The 13,228-nt window shown below is 39.4% G+C and overlaps 1 long non-coding RNA gene across 2 annotated transcripts in view; it reads right to left on the reverse strand.

The window, feature by feature from the left end:
- Positions 1-5,214, reverse strand: part of LOC116632198 — a 142,097-nt gene extending 136,883 nt beyond the window's left edge. For both annotated transcript variants that reach the window (XR_004299358.1, XR_004299357.1), the window contains exon 1: positions 384-5,214. This is a non-coding gene — a long non-coding RNA (uncharacterized LOC116632198). The remainder of the gene's footprint in view (positions 1-383) is intronic.
- Positions 5,215-13,228: the final 8,014 nt, after the last annotated feature.

The raw sequence follows: 13,228 nt of genomic DNA on the forward strand, positions 1-13,228 counted from the left end.
CTCTATTCATGTTTCACTCCGGCCTAATAGCTAAATGTCACAGCTCCACGCCAAACGCACCAAGGACTTTCCTGGCACCAATGTGCCTACTTCACAATGAGCAATATTTCAGTATCATCAGAATTAACCATCCACTAAATTCAATTTAATAAGGCCGCATCATCCTCAGTGTTTCACCTTCATGCACAATTTATTATAATTTCGTATGAAAAGCCCAAAAGCTCAGAAAACACAGATGCTATCATATTCCTGAACAGAAAGCCCTTTTCTTGAGCAGTTTTAGACCCTGGATAGCAGCTCAGACTGTAATTGGGAGTCTTCTCAAATCAGCTGACAGAATTCACATTGAAAAAGAGATTAAAGACAAAAATGTCAGGGTTTACCGATTGTGAGAAATCCCTGAATTCTCCTTCAGCCCTTCAGCACTGACAAGATGAGAAGCCTCAAACAGGGACTCCCAGGGCCTCGCTGAAAGCAGACCCAGCCCCTGGCTCTCCTCGGGAGCTCTGCTTACACCACAGAGCGAGGGAAGACACACTGCTTTATGTGATTTCAACGTGAGGCTGGAAATGCACTTCATCCGCATGTAGGTCTTTCTTAACTTCTATTTCGTGTTACTTTCTCTTGGCTTACAAGAAAGAAAAACAGCAGGCACTGAAGTGCACATCACAATTGAGAAAGAAAAGAAGTAAACTGTAAGAAGGGACTGTCAAGTAAAATCTAATATTAGAAACATTAACCAGGGTATAACATCATTTTGTTGGCCTCTAGTTAAAATGGTGCATCTGAGGTTATTTTAAATTCAGGATAAAGGCTATCTTGAGACTGCATAGGAAGGTCCTCGTTAGATGGAGGTGATAGATACAAAGCTCCCACGGTTAAAAAAAACAAGAACTTTAAGGATGGGGCAAGGGAACGAAATCTTCTTGCTGTCCTAATTCATCAGGTCAGTCGCTTGTTACCAACTATATATACTGGCTGTGTGCTCATCTTATAAAAGGGCTAGGTTTTCCACTAGAAAAGCAGAAGCCAACCACAAAAGTGTGGTTTCCTCAACAGCACCAGTGTGCAAATTGGTGTGTACCGGGGGCAAAGGCAGCCGGTGCCCCAAGCCAGAGGTTCCCAGCAGTGTCGACAGGCTGTTGTGGTCCTCTGCCTAGTCTTGCACATTGAACAATAACTGAAATCCATCACAAGATCACTTGCCAGCCCTCCTCAGTTAAATGGGTCTTTATTTTTAGAGAACAATGGGAATTATAGGAAGCTGGAGGTCTTACATCACAGAACTATAAATAGTTGCTGTTAAATGCAGCCCTATGTTTTTGTTTTTCAATTCTGAAATGAAGTTGATATTTGAGAGGGGTTTTTCATCTGTTGGACAGTTTATGATGTCCCAGTGATGTCATCTTATCTAGGTGATTAAGGACTTATTTGGTTTTTCAATCAGACACCACTAGCTCTCAACAGGAATTTTAATCAGAAGGATTGCTTGCTGTGCTGAGACTGTCCCCGGCGAACAAACAGAACATTACTGACCTTTCCTCCACAGGAAATTTAAATTTGTATCATTTGGCTGGTTAGGATTTCTGCCATTCCCTGTGGATCAAGATTAGAGATGAACTTTCAGGTTCAGTCATACATTAAACACACAAACACATAAGCTGTGAAAAGCCAGAAGCAGAATGATGTGTTTCCCCTGATGCAAAGGTCACTGCTGTTTCTGCTCATTCATTCCAGCTGACCACAGGCTCCTATGCTTACTGCCCTCATTTAGGGAACTCAAATTGGTAAATAGCCATTCTTATGGGTCCTCAGCATGTTCACTGCATTACGATTATCTGCTATATTTAACCTAGCTCTCTCATTTGTATGTTAAAGGAAAAAAATATTTCCCCTGTGACAGACTAGACCTAACAGGACATTTTTTTTTTAATGTGTAAATGAGGTTAGATTTATCAGAATAGTTCTGGTTTGGTCTAGAAAGTTTCTGACTTGTAGCAGCAGCAAAGGAAAAAGAAAAGAAAAAAATCCCAAGTAAATATTCCTTAGAGAAACCTGCTGCTCTCAAAATAAGCAATTTCAGGGCACAAACTCATAAAACTGCTGTGTCATCAAGTATTAATTAAATAGGTTAGGGGAGTCACACAGAAAGCAGATCCTCTACCCCAATAAAGTCAGTAAAAATAACTTCACTAGGCTGGTGACCATGATCTCCAGGATTACTAAATTTGCAATTGTTTTTGTATTTCCTAAACTGAATTCATAAACTGATATAATTATGAAACAAAACCTTCTCTAGGATCCCACAAAGCATTCATTTAATGACTTAGGACTGAGAGGAAAGGTTGAACGGTTTTACTCTAGAATCAAATAAGCAGATGTAATAACTAAAAAAGAAAAAAGACTCAGGACTAACAGTTTATTATATCTTATTTAAAGGGTGATGTTGTCTGAAACCAAGGTGAGTTTAATTAACCACCTCAACACTTATCTCTAAATTAATCTTCAATTTAATTTGTTTAGCTACCCTGTAATATCTGATTCCAGGAGGATATGTAATTAATTATCAGGAAACATCAGGAAAATACTTAAATCTAACCTGCTGTAACGAACATATAGGTCTAGGTTAGGAAGCAGTTTAGAAAGGCTTTTTAAATATTTATAAGTTAGGTAATTCTATTAATTTTACAATCTGTTTGAAGGATGCTTTGTAGTTTGGTCATGAAAGGGCTGGGTTTTTTTGTTTGTTGTTTGTTCTTAAAAAATTTAAATCAGTGGGTTAGAGAATGGTTTATCTTGATAGGCAGGTTTGATTATGCTTTGTTTTTATGAATTGCCTTCACAATGAAAACGAGTCACACAAATGAGAGAAAGGAAAATCACTTCAGATTTCAGCGAGGTGCAAACGCACAATTGCTTGACACTCTTCTTGGGAAAATCAATTCGGATTTGACGTCGGCCGTATCACTTCTATTGCACAATATCAAATATCAAAGATATCTTGAGAGAATAGCGTGTTCTTCATAGCAGAAGAATATGCCCCAAATTGTTTTTAAACTGAGTTTTCATGGTCTGTGAAATGCCATGGCATTACTTTAATGATTAAAAAATGAAAAGTCAATAAAAATGAATGATGCATTCATCCTTACTTATATGCCAAAGGTGAATAGATATCTTTCTTTATTATGAGCTGGGAAAAAAAAAAAAAAATGAGTAACTACTGCACCAGACACTGTGCTAAGCAAAGACATGTTAATTTAGCTCCCATCCTCCACAATACTTTTAAAAAAACTGCGTCTCGAATTCAGGATCTCAAGGTCATACAGCTAAAAGTGTCAGTGCCAGGATTCATGCCCAGAATTCAAATCCAGGTTTTGTCCAATTTCAAGGCCCATGTTCTTTTCACAGCATATTCTGCTGCTTGGTTTCATACTGACCTGGCTCCTTCCAGTCATGCAGCTTTCAATTCAATGACCGACCTCAGCAGTGCTGAATCTCTAAGCTGCATGCAGAACAAAGGTAGTTGCTTCCTTAAACTCACCTTGCTCTTCTTCCCCACTGCCCTACCCTGGGAATTCTGGGTAGGACACTCCTTTCCCTCTCCAAGTGATTATAAGAAGTGCCCAAGCTAAACAGTGCATGCAAAGAGATTTTCAAGTCATCCCGGCATAATTATCCTAATCAACAAAAACCAAGTGCAGCTCAATTAAACTTTTGAGAAGAAAAGAGTGTGTGGGAGTTCAATAAATTAAAGTGTAAGGTCAGGCTTTTATAAGGTGCTCCAGATTCTATCACCTTGCTCTAATTCTTGCATATTTCAGCAGTCATGTTTTTTTGTGACTTCACAGAAATAACAAGTCATTTTAAAAATCCGAGATGGTTACAAAAGTACTGTTAACACACACTGTGCATCCACATATAGCCCACAGCACTGAGAACACTGGGATAAACTTGGAAGTCTGCAATTGCAAAGTTATTTTTAAATCTAAACCAGGTGATAATTTAAAAAAAAAAAAAAGGGAAGAGGTGAGTGTTACTGAGCCAACTTACATTTCTCAGCTTCCGCAGCGTTTGCATTGCTCCTTTCATTTTTGGCACTATCAGTGTCATAAGAGTTTGAACAAATCTAGAGCAATTATCCAGAAACCCTCACACATAGGCTGACTTGATCATCCTGAGGCCTTTGATTCACATATTTCTTCAAACATTAAGTGAAATTATTTACTTGTAAAGATTCCTCATCTCCTTTTAGAATGGTAATTTCAAAGTTTCTTGAATAGTACATCAATGAGAGCAAATAACTATTATCAAATTGTCAAACAAAATGATATCTTTCATGATAACCCAACTGCGCAAAACCTTTGGTTATCTGTACACAAAACAAAGAGCATGCTATATTTAATTTAAGGAAAACTCATAGGCTTTCTGAATATTAACTAATAGCCTTAAAAGCCACCTATAACCTAATTTGGTTTAGGGTCAAAGCATTGTGTGCACACAGTAGGTTGTCAATGTGTAATCTGAATGAACCTAGGCAGTTTTAACCTAGGAAATTGTCAGAGGGAAAAAATATATTTTTTTTTCTGTATGTATAATTATATATATCTGTAACAGTGACTGATTTCAAAACAAAACACCGGGAGAATGAGTATGAGGCATGCCATGTATGAGGCAAGCCTTCAGAAGGGGCAACAAGACTTCCCAGGTATGCCGAATGCAAGTCTGTGAATGGGGAGTTACTCATTAAACAGCCCACATAAAGATTCTTGTTAGTACAGATTTTTTATGGAGCAACCAACTGCACAGAGGGCTATTATAAACTTCGATTATGTATCTAAATTTGTATGAATGGAACACTGCTTTAAGAAGCCTTTAGGTACAAAATGTTTTGAGAATTTCTGTAATTTCAAAAAGGTCCAATCACACACTCACCCTCCTCCACCCCAATGTTCCATTGCTTCAGATGTTTTTATTAAAACTAGCAGCTACAGAGGTATCGTGAATGCAGATTTAAGCCAAATAGGCTATTTTGCCTTTTCCATTTTCAACAAATAAAATTTGATTTTGAAGTTTTTTGCCAGTATGTCCATCTTTCAGATATATCACAGAACCTTAAAGAGAAGAATTGTTATCATTTGAGGCTTTGTTACAGAATGAAGAATCTACAGTTGTGCATTTAAAAAAAATGTATTTTTACTTCAGAAGCTATGAAAAAGTAAGCTGTACCAGCCACAAGAGATTTTTGGAAAAAAGATCAAAAGATGGCTAATATATTTTTATATGAAAAAAGAACACAAGCTAAATTCTCAGCGGCTCTTGTCAAAGCCAGTTTGCACAGTGGCTAGACAACAAATAAGGGCATTGTTAGCAACTCAGGAAAACTCCTAGAGAAAAAATTGAAAATTTCCCCTCTGGGTTTTACCCTAGGCAAAATAAAAACAACCCTTAAACCAAAAATACACACTAGAAACTGAACCAGGGGGGCGCCTGGGTGGCTCAGTGGGTTAAGTGTCTGACTCTTGGTTTGGGCTCAGGTCATGATCTCAGGGTCCTGGGACAGAGCCCCATGTGGTGCTCTGCACTCAGCGGGGAGTCTGCTTGAAAGATTCTCCCCCTCCCTCCCTCCCCACCCCTCCAGCCCCCCCCCCCCCCCCCCGCCCGTCCCTCCCCCTCCCTCTCTCTCAAAAAAAAAAAATCAAACTTATAAAAAAAAAAAAAAAAAAAAAGGAAGGAAGGAAACAACCAGACCAGGCATTGAGAGGACAGCCAAACAAGTGTTAATGGAGAGATGTAAACATGCAGTTTATGGTACATGTACATATTTTCTTCTCTTCTCCATTCTTATTAAGTACACATTAACAGGGAGGCCTTATGGGAAGTTAGCTGTGGCAAAGCATAGCCCAGTGAGAACAGCTAATAACTGTTGGAGGGATGGACTATGTTATGCTGTATAGTTTGATGAGAGCCCTGAGCGCCGGCTGGTCCTAAAGATGGGAAGAACAATGTGTGGGTTACTGGAGGTGGGTCCTTGGACCACACCCAACCCTGTGCTTTATATTCAGTGCTTGAGCACGAGCAGCCTGGGCCCAGAGAGGGTGGTAGGGTCAGCTCCAGTTCTTACAAGTTGTGGCTGCATCAGGGAAAAGAGGGAGGAAGAAGCCACTTTCTAGATACGTTGTCATTGTTATTTATCCCTTTGTTGCCAAAGATGCTGGCAACAAAATGTATCACAACACACTTTCTGGTTTTACTTTTTTTTTTTCCCCCAGGATAGGAAAAGTAACCATATCACAATTTACCTGTAGGTGCAAACGAAATCGAACTCTGGGGAGATAGATTTTGTAAGGGCATCACGGGCCAGAGAACGTGATCAGGAATTCTGCTAATGTGCCGAAAAAGAAAAAAGGTCTTCAAATGAACAGAGATGGCTACCTGAAAGAACTGTGTGGTAAGAAGCAGAAAGTTCTTCACGGTAAAGCAGTATCATGCTCTTAAAAGACATGACTAAAAACCATGACCGAGAACATGACCTCACTTGAGGCACAAAAAATGGATTCTGCAAATGGGATATTCAGCAAATATTTCACTGCATGGTTCAGGAGTCCCTAACCAAAAATAAAATGTGTGCACAGGAAAAGGTTCACAACACAAACTTCAGAAAGCTATTGAGACAGATGAGTTCCGTTCTGGTGTCTTTTATTTCCCAAACTGTATTAAGTCCTCAGATTAGGAACTAGAAAGCAAATCCAAGAAATCTGAAAAATACAGCAGTGGGTAGAAAATTACTAGCAAAAAAGATGTAGAAAAGAATGAAAATAAAACTGTCCATTCATTTTTTAAATGGTCCTTATTTTTTAATCTTGCTGAATCTCAAGCCCATGTTCAGACATTTAATAAGATAAAATTCTAAGAAACTGGACTCAACAAGAAGAATTTTGGTCATAAATTTAACTCTTATGGTCATAAATTTAAAAAGTTTAAAAAATTGAGTTGATGTCTCCAATATATACACACCTATTTATATTTTTATAATTTACATATTCACTACTCTACTGGCACAGTGTATAAATGATGTACACAATTAAAAATTTTGAAAGATAAAAAGTATTTTTAAAGCAGATCTAATATTTTCTTCTCACACCCAAGTGCATGATCTTTGCACAACTGCACAACTTGGAACATCAAACAGCCCACTTCCGACAACACTAGTTCACAAGCTGGGTGTGAGCAGCAACATACATTCACCAGCTCAGATACACAAGTTTTGAGATTTTGCAGTATTTTATTTAAAATACTTCAACTTTGGGCACCTGGGTGGCTCAGTTGGTTAAGCGACTGCCTTCGGCTCAGGTCATGATCCTGGAGTCCCAGGATCGAGTTCTACTTCTGCTTCGGGCTCCCTGCTCAGTGGTGAGTCTGCTTCTCCCTCTAACCCTCCCCCTTCTCATGTGCTCTCTCTCTCTCTCTCTCTCAAATAAATAAAAATCTTTAAAAAAAAAGTCTTTATAATACTTCAACTTTAAATGTAGTGCTTTTATTTTACTGTCTAGAACCTTCTTAAAGCAGTTGTGGGGCAAATTAAGACAGCAGTTCAGGGGTTTCAGAGACAGTTTTTCTTACTGTCAAAAGCTGCACCTCATTCAGCAACTACGAGAAAGGCATTTATATTACATGCAGTATGTCTAATTCTCACAAGAACTATAAAATAGAGACGATTTTTCCTATTTTATTAAAAAAAATGAAACAAAGTTTCATGATCAGCTGTATCCTAAAAATAAGTGGTAGAGCCAGGGTGGGTATTCTTAAAACCACAAAATCATAGTGGTCCCAACTATAGGACATTATGGGAAAGGCCAGTATTTTAGCTGTTTCAATATCTTCTTTACAGCTGGCTCCTTCAAGCAAAGACAGGGGAACAGAGAAACAAATGGTTGGCTATTAAAAATTACCTTCGTTTTAAAGAACAGCCCTCAGATATTTCCACCTGCTCCCCTCCCCTTTTCCTCCAGCAAACAGTCCTAGAAAGAGGCCTGGAGGCCAGAATTCTGCGAGTGGTTCCGGTGGTCAGACACACTGGGCCCAGGGTAAGGTTCCACCAACAGTCGTCCCAAACCTCAGAGTCTAACCGGCACTGCTTCCCCAAACAACGCCCTCTCATCTTAACAAAGAGCTTGTGAAGGGTGAGTTTTGGAGCCCGCAGAGCAGCGGATTCTGTTCCGCACTGAGCAAGCGCAAGAGCAGCGGAGAGATGGAAAGCCGGATTCCCTCCCCACTCTTCTCACCAGATCGACTCTGTAGTAGGAGCGTCCTGGACTTTTTCTCAGGGCCCAGTGTTTCTGGCTATGTTCCCAAAGAGAGCCTGAAACTGGCTACTTGGTGCCCCAGACCTTATTCCTCTTCCAGACACAGGTGCAGAGACATCTGTGAAAACTCTGGACTACCAGAGACCGACAAAAGATGAGCTCAGTGAGGCTGGGGTAGTTACTTTAAGGTAAAAAGTGGCTGGATTAGGAGAAATGCTGACTGTAAAATTCTGTTTGGCAGTTTAAGTACCATGACTTGAAATTTCACTGCTAAACTCCTCAGTGGAAAACGTGGGTCAAATACACTAGTGACTCAATATGATTTCCTTTCCTGGACATTTTTAGAAAGATACATGACTTACTTTCTGTCCAGGTTGGTTTAGATGGTAGAAAAAGTAGAACGGATGAATCTCAAGGCCTTTTCCAGTTTTATACTCCCACACAAGCATTCTTCCAACTGGCAAACCCCTGTTCACCCCCTGCACCCAAGCAGAGCTTCCCTGTGAAGCTTTCTCCACACTTAAGGTGGAATCAGGGAACTTCTTCCTCTGCATGCTCCAAAGATCTTAAATTTATGTTTATTAGAAGCACTCACTTCAAAATGCAAGTGTTTGTTCTTGACTATGGCTCTCTGTGCTTACTCGGCCTTGTATTCTCACGACTTATCACCATGCCTGGCATGGACTATATCACAATAAATATCTTGTGGATGAATAACTAAAGGTTGACTCCATGAATGTGAAGAAGCACTGATTCCTACAGATAAATTATAATAGCTTGGTCGTGGTGGTTCTGTTTCAAACCAGGATTTGTTTTTATACACTTTATATAAATCCATCCTAGTTCTCTGAGCACTTTGTCTGTAGCCTCCTAAGATCACTACATCTGGTTGTCGACATACAAAGGAACCTCTCATTAGCGGTCACACTAAATCCAGCGTAACACAAATGGGGTGGCTCTTACAACTCTTCTATTCACAAATGAGGAACCACTGTCATTTCCAGCATTTGCTGTGATTTCTATACAAAGTTGCCTGGCCCGGTGGGGAAAGTTAGGCTTTCAACTGTTCACTCTCTGGCATCTCTATTCTACACAAAGCGTTCCTCAGTATCGTTCCAATTTTAGTATATGTGCTGCCGAAGCAAGCACCAAAGTGTTCCTCCAAAACAAGGAAAGATTTTTTTAAAATCTGAGAAAAAAAACAATCCTCATCTATTTTGCTTGGAGGGCTTGATCCAGCAAATACTTAAAAAAAGAATTTCAGGGTGGGATGTAGCTAGGCAATGTTATAACGAATGTAATAGAGTATGTCCTTTTCCCCTAAAAAAAAAAAAAAAAGTCAATTGGTCATGTTTAAGGAATATCTTTCTGAACTACCAGTGAGTCACTTTATGTGGCCTACTGCAGAATAATATTCAATCCTACAAATACTCTACCCCTTAAAAATTTTTTTCCTTTTAATTTTAATAATTTATTATAGGAGTATGACACCAAAACTGTATGTGAAATATTGAGAATAACAAAACCCAAACTTTATAAATATTAGAAAGTACAATACAGAAATCTACCAAATAATGCAGGGTTCTAGTTAGCTGTATTAAAAGATGAGGAAACTCCTTGCACAAAACACTTCTCATATAGTTCAATTTCCTATACAAATTACGTCAAGAATTCACACTTTTAAATATACTTCTGACCCTGAATAACTAAAGCAAACCTTCCTCTGTCATCCTCAGCCCGCCCCACTCCAGGATGAAGAGCAGTGCAAGAACAAGCAAATCACTAAAATATCCATTTACTTATTCCCTCATAGCTCTCACCTTCCCTGACCCCCAATTCCAATATTTCAGTTAACTACCATCTACCTTAACTCTTCTCTTCCAGAACACAGGTCAGCAACCAAGGAGAAAGGTGCAGATAACAAGCGAACATTATTGCCATGCTACGATACTTCTTAGATTCAATTATTTTGTTAAGCTTTTACCTTCCCCAAACTTCCCTATGAAGGCTTTTTTTTTTTTTTTTTAACCTTCTACACAGATCAGCAACAAAGTGAGCATATTCAAAATAAGTTGGCCCTCCTACTGCACAAAATAGCTCTTTCCCAGATTTCAGTCCCACAGGATTTCAGCTCCTCTTTCTTAAATTGCTATTTATTCAACACAACACTTACTTGGCATGCATCTTAGGCTACCTTCCCCTTCTCCTCTCCCAATAACAGCCACGTCCTTGGAGGTGAAAGCTAGCTTGAGCCCTTCTGTACCCAGAGTGCCAGCACGCGCTCAAGAGAAGCCCTGTGGGTGACGGTAATGGCGATGGGGGCCATTCTCCTCCCGTCTCTGCTTAGGAGACGGGACCCAGAACAGCCTCCTACTCAAAAACACTCAGACCATTTTTCAGTTCACATTATAACCTACTGTAGGGGGTACGAGGGTGTGGTAAACAAACAGGTTTTATCTCCTACGTAATTCTGATCAATTCAGCACCAGCTGCCTATCCCGCTGGGTTAAGAAAGATAATGAGACCACATCTGGACTAAGAGAGAGACTGTACTCTGATGGATTAGGGACGGCGGCCGCATGCGCAGGTGAGGAGCATGCGCAAGTGAGGAGCACGCGCAAGTGAGGAGCACGCGCAAGTGAGGAGCACGCGCAAGTGAGGAGCATGCGCCATGTGCGCTCAGTGCTTGCCATCCTAGCTCCAATCACTGAGCCAAAAATCTCAATTTCAGGACTTTTTAAAAACTGTATCTTACGGCCTAAGTTCCTTTCCTAAATGAAGCATTAGACCAGGGATAGAGGATTCAAAGTCTTCCAGATATATATTTCTATGTATCCTTTTTGTTTTATATGACTGTTTTTATTTTAAAATAATAAAAGGTCTTGATGTCCTCCATCATCTCAATCTCTTAATTATAACTTTTTAAAAAAAAAGACAAAACCCAGAAACAGTAGTTCAGTTAAAAAAAAAATCAACAATCTGTGATACCTCTACTTGAAATCTTTTTCCTAAGCTACTGTTCTTTACTCTAAAAAGATGGCAAATAATTTAAGTTAGTTAAATTTATTTTACTTAGTAAGACAAAACCTGTTTTGATGGTTATTAAAACAAAAATCTTAATTTTCCCAAAGCAAAAACGAATTGATAATGCATTCTAATTAATTTCCTTAGCAAATGTGCAGTTTGATATAACATCTATGTATCCTTTTATATAAAAGTTTGGTGAAGAATACTCTTCCTGGTGAATCAGACTTAAAGGTCAACATGATGGACCCAGCGTTCCCTCCTCTTGCCGCTAGCTTTTCCACAAAAGCAAAAGCATCAAAGCTCTTCATTCCAGAAGCGACACCAGCCGGGATCACTTAAGGATCCCACGGACAGTGCAGCCACTCGCTTTCATTCTAGTAGATGCTGCATTCTTCTGTTTAAAAAGCTCTCTTTCCTCATCCTGTGCTCTCCCACATATCTGTACATCAAAGACAACCCCAAGATCAGGGGTAACAACATTGGGAGATTTGGTTTCTGACTTCTCTGAAATCATTTGATGAAACCTTGCAAAAGGCGTTTCACAATGGTGAGAATACAAATTCAACAATCTCCCCCAACAGGAGCACAAAATGTCCTAGGGGCTCGACAAACTCAAAATAACAAATCAAACCCATTCTTCTTTTGATTTGTTCCTGGTCATGTTCCCCTCAGCCAGAAAAATCCTTAATTTTTTTTTGTAATATAAAAGATTGAAGACTCCATTTCATGATTCTTATCTAAAGAAGCATTATTACAAAGCAAAGCACAATGAGCGTGGACAATCTCCACTTCTAGCTTTATAATCGAATTTATTTTATTTCTAAGGCAATCTTCATCAATTTGCACTTCCCTAATCAAATTCTATTGTTTAAAGAGGCAATTTTGCTTAATACTTGCTGTCCCCTCTGCATTACGGTAACGCGTATCCTTGCTCTCACCACCCCAACCTTCCCAAAGCATTTATGCCACTTATGAACTGCTCTATAGCTCTCCTCCTCCTTTCTCCCACTGAGAACAAACCACTTAGGCCAGGGTCATACAAAAGTTCCCTTAAAATGTGTTCAGTGGTTATAATGAAATAAAAAGTCTTTCCAAGATAAAAAAAAAAAGTATGTTACAGAGTGAGAAAGTAAGTAAAAATATGTTGCTTTTCTCAAGAATTCAAGAAATATTTTTTGTTTAGTGAAAGGCCAGTTTGCCTTAAGTTAACTCACAATCTTATAAAAGCTTCCCAAATCCCAAATATTGAAATCATTTAAATAATTACCTCAGGGAAGGAAAAAGGCACACACACATGGGCATTATATGACATAAGGAACAATAGAGCCTGGAATAGGAGCCTCGCTGAGCCAGAGTCTGGAAGGTCTCAGGGTTCTGAACCGGTTTACATTTCAGTCCATCTCCCCCCAGTCTTTTCCTCCCTGACTGCTAACTCCAGAAGCCCTGGGACCAAAGGTGCAAACACAGCCAAGGAGAAGTCGGAGACAAACGCAGCTCACCTCAGACTGGCACCAAGAGTGAAATCCTATTGCCACTTTATACATCAACGGAGCCTCTAAAGCACGGTATTTTTGCAAAAAAAGAAAAAAATATATAAAGTGATGTGGTGCTGCCATTTACTGAAAGGCAGGCCCTGTAGGATAGCATCAAGTGTCTTCTGGGCAAGTGTGCCCTGTTCAGTATGAAATATTAAATTGAATAAAAATGGCGGGCGGGAGAGTTCAAAAGTAGAAACCATGTCAAAAGTCTGAAGAAAATGGGATTTTTTTCTCCCCAGCGAAAAGAGATCCGGGCTAACCTTTTTTTTTTGATGGGATCCTACCCACTATAGGAGCACAACAAGATCATGGAGTGCAGAGAAAGCAAGGTTGAAAGAAGGAGCTCTCCAAACACATTTC

Source organism: Phoca vitulina, unplaced genomic scaffold (genome assembly GCF_004348235.1).
Source record: "Phoca vitulina isolate PV1807 unplaced genomic scaffold, GSC_HSeal_1.0 scaffold6, whole genome shotgun sequence".
In the NCBI taxonomy this organism is placed as follows: domain Eukaryota; kingdom Metazoa; phylum Chordata; class Mammalia; order Carnivora; family Phocidae; genus Phoca; species Phoca vitulina.